The sequence below is a fragment of the Mesoplodon bidens genome (genome assembly GCF_964165515.1).
Source record: "Mesoplodon bidens genome assembly, chromosome: 2".
NCBI classification, from domain to species: Eukaryota; Metazoa; Chordata; class Mammalia; order Artiodactyla; family Ziphiidae; genus Mesoplodon; species Mesoplodon bidens.
In genome coordinates this window covers 102010783-102014569 of record NC_138177.1, presented here as the reverse complement: position 1 = coordinate 102014569, position 3787 = coordinate 102010783, and the positions used below count along the sequence as shown (strand labels likewise).

The 3787-nt window shown below is 40.4% G+C and overlaps 1 pseudogene across 1 annotated transcript; it reads left to right on the top strand.

Moving 5' to 3' along the window:
• Positions 1-334: 334 nt before the first annotated feature.
• LOC308612879 (phosphorylase b kinase regulatory subunit beta-like) lies at positions 335-3481 on the top strand (annotated as a pseudogene). Its single transcript has one exon. The product of its transcript is annotated as a phosphorylase b kinase regulatory subunit beta-like (transcript).
• Positions 3482-3787: the final 306 nt, after the last annotated feature.

The following is a 3787-nucleotide window of genomic DNA, read 5'->3' as shown; positions in this document are numbered from 1 at the left end:
TCATCTGGTACGTAGCTGTCTGCCTTTTCATCTTGTCTGTCTTTCTGTGAATGTGGATGTGTGTTCCACAGGCTGCATGATTGTAGTTCTTCTTGCTTCTGCTCTCTGCCCTCTGGTTGATGAGTCAATCTAAGAGGCTTATTTTTTTTTTTACTATTTACAAAGTGATTTTATTGTAACATAAAGCATACATGCCAACGAGAGATAATGTATCACAAATGTGTTCAGTTTAAAGAATAATAGCAGCTAGCCAGGAGGAGCTGACAGGTGGCCCTGCGGAGGCCAAGGCGTTGGTCCGAGTGCAATGGCAGGGTGCATGGCTGAAGTGAGCTGGAAGGGCTTGGAATGAAGAGCCCGGACCAATTGCTATAGTTTAGCCTGTGAAGCTTATGATTAGAGTCAACAATTTGAAATGGCCAGCTCACCTGTTGCAGTTGTCTCTTCTCCACCAGCTTTCTTAATGTCTGGCTCAGTTTATGAACCTCTTAAAAGCATTAATCTTCCAAGACCTGATAATGAAACTGTAGGATAAATTGGGTCACTAGTACAGAATTGTCAAGTCAACACTGCTGCTCTATTGAAGTCCAACCACAGGTCTCTTTCTCACAAAAACATGTGGTGATGATCAGGAGGCCAAGATCCATGACAGTGTATACTGCACTGCTGTGCCCTGGGCTTTGGCTCTTGTATACACTCGCATTGATGATGACAAGGGAAGGACCCATGAGCTGGAGCACTCGGCTATAAAATATATGAGAGGAATTGTCTACTGCTATATGTGTCAGGCTGATGAGGTCCAACAGTTTAAGCAGGATCCATGCCCGACAATGTCTTCACTCTGTTTTCAATGTACATACAGGGATGAGATTCTCTCCTATGAGGATTATGTTCATCTTCAGATAAATGCAGCATCACTCTATCTCCTTTACCTTGTGGAAATGATTTCCTCAGGACTCCAGATTATCTGTAACACTGATGAGGTCTCTTTTATTCAGAACCTTGTATTTTGTGTGGAAAGAGTTTACTGTGTGCCTGACTTTGGTGTCTGGGAAAGAGGAAGCAAGTATAATACTGGCAGCACAGAGCTGCATTCGAGCTCTGTTGGCTTAGCAAAAACAGCTGTAGAAGCAATTAATGGATTCAACCTCTTTGGCAACCAGGGCTGTTCTTGGTTGGTTATATTTGTGGATCTTGATGCCCACAATCTCAACTGGCAAACTTTGTGCCCACTGTTACCCAGGGAATCAAGATCTCATAACACAGATATTGCCCTGCTTCCCTGCATCAGTTATCCTACATTTGCCTTGGATGATGAGGTTCTGTTTAGCCAGACACTTGATAAAGTGGTTAGAAAGTTAAAAGGAAAATACGGATTTAAGCGTTTCTTGAGAGATGGATATAGAACATCATTGGAAGATCCTAATAGACACTACTGCAGACCAGCTGAAATTAAGCTCTTTGATGGCACTGAATGTGAATTTCCCATATTTTTCCTTTACATGATGATTGATGGTGTTTTTAGAGGCAATCCCAAGCAAGTAAAAGAATATCAGGATCTTCTGACTCCAGTACTTCATCAGACCACAGAAGGTTATCCTGTCATACCAAAGTACTACTATGTTCCAGCTGATTTTGTAGAATATGAAAAAAGAAACCCTGGTAGTCAGAAGCGATTTCCTAGTAACTGTGGCCATGATGGAAAACTATTACTTTGGGGACAAGCCCTTTATGTCATCATGAAACTCCTAGCTGATGAATTAATTAGTCCTAAAGACATGGATCCTGTTCAGCGTTATGTCCCACTACAGAATCAATGTAATGTGAGCATGAGGTTTTCCAGTCAGGGCCCACTGGAAAATGATTTGGTTGTTTATGTAGCGCTTATAGCAGAAAGCCAATGCCTTCAAGATTTCCCTCAACACATATGGTATTCAGACTCAAACTCCTCAACAGGTAGAACCCATTCAGATCTGGGCCCAACAGGAGCTTGTGAAAGCTTATTTCCATCTGGGGGACAATGAAAAATTAGGACTCTGCGGAAGGCCAGATAGGCCCATTGGCTACCTCCATACATCAAAGATTTATTGCATTCTAGGAAAGACTGTGGTTTGTTACCCTATCATCTTTGACCTAAGTGATTTCTAAATGTCTCAAGATGTTTTACTGCTGATAGATGACATAAAGAATGCACTACAGTTTATTAAGCAATACTGGAAAATGCATGGACATCCACTTTTCCTTGTTCTCATCCAGGAAGACAGTATAAGAGGTAGCCGATTCAATCCCGTATTAGATGTGCTGGCAGCTTTTAAGAAAGGAGCGGTTGGAGGAGTCAAAGTTCACGTTGATCGTCTACAGACACTAATATCTGGAGCTATGGTAGAACAACTTCTTATGAATCAGTGACACAGAAGAGCTTCCAGAATTTAAGAGTTTTGAGGAACTAGAAGTTCCCAAACATTCAAAAGTCAAACGACAAAGCAGCACCTCCAATGCTCCTGAACAAGAACAGCAGCCAGATGTTACCATTACTGAATGGAAAAACAAACCCACCCATGAAATTCTTCAAAAACTGAATGACTGTAGTTGTCTGGCTAGCCAAGCCATCCTGCTGGGTATACTGTTCAAAGGAGAAGGACCCAACTTTCTCACAAAGGAAGGTACTGTTTCTGATCACATTGAGAGAGTCTATAGAAGAGCTGGCAGCAAAAAATGTCGGTTGGTGGTGTGCCATACAGCAAGCCTTTTAAGTAAACTAGTGGACAGCCTGGCCCCATCCATTACTAATGCTTTAGTGCAGGGCCAACAGGTAACTCTGGGTGCCTTTGGACATGAAGAAGAGGTTATCGCTAATCCTTTGTCTCCAAGAGTGATTAAGAACATCATCTATTACAAGTGTAATACCCATGATGAGAGGGAGGTGGTCATTCAGCAAGAACCGGTCATTCATATTGGCTGGATCATCTCCAATAACCCGGAGTTATTCCGTGCCATGCTGAAAATATGAATTGGCATTGTGTGAGGCAGTGCAGTAAGGCACGTGACCAGGCTCTAGCATCCAGTGGAACTGAATGCAAGTCCTGACCGCCACTCATCATCTCAGTGTCCTGAGGCCAGTGGCTGAACCTCCCTCCTGCTTTCATACCAGCCTCATTGTTTTGTGTGAGATGAAACAAGATAATGTGTTTAAAAGGCCTGCCACAACTGAGTAAAGTATAAATGCTTCTTTTCATTTTTTTAAACATATTTTTTATTGTATTGAATACAGGTATCACGTAAATATGTTCTAATTGTAAAAGAGTCAACAAAAAACAATAATTGAGCATATAGAGTAACCTAATATGTGGCCAATTTGGGGGATGTTCAAGTGTTTGAAAAGAATATGTAGCCTGTCAGGTGCAAATACATGTGAATGTGTGTGAGTGTGAATAAGTGTTTAGCTTGCTAATTGTATAATTAGATCATCAGTATCTTTACTATTTCTGTCCTACTTGACCTTCGATTGCTGATAAATTGTAAAATGTTCTCCTGATTATGAATTTGTCAATTTCTCCTTGCATTTTTATCCATTTTGCTTTATGTATTTTGAAGCTTTGTTTTTGTCCATGTTACCATGTTTTAACAATATATCTTTCCTTGTGTCATTTATTTTGTAATTGAATTATTTTTAATTTCAAACATCTACAAAAGTATAGAAAATAGTATAATAAAGCCCATACTATTACTCAGCTTCAACAATAATAAAAAAAATAATAGAAAAACAAGCACTGTACAACTTACAGAAGCT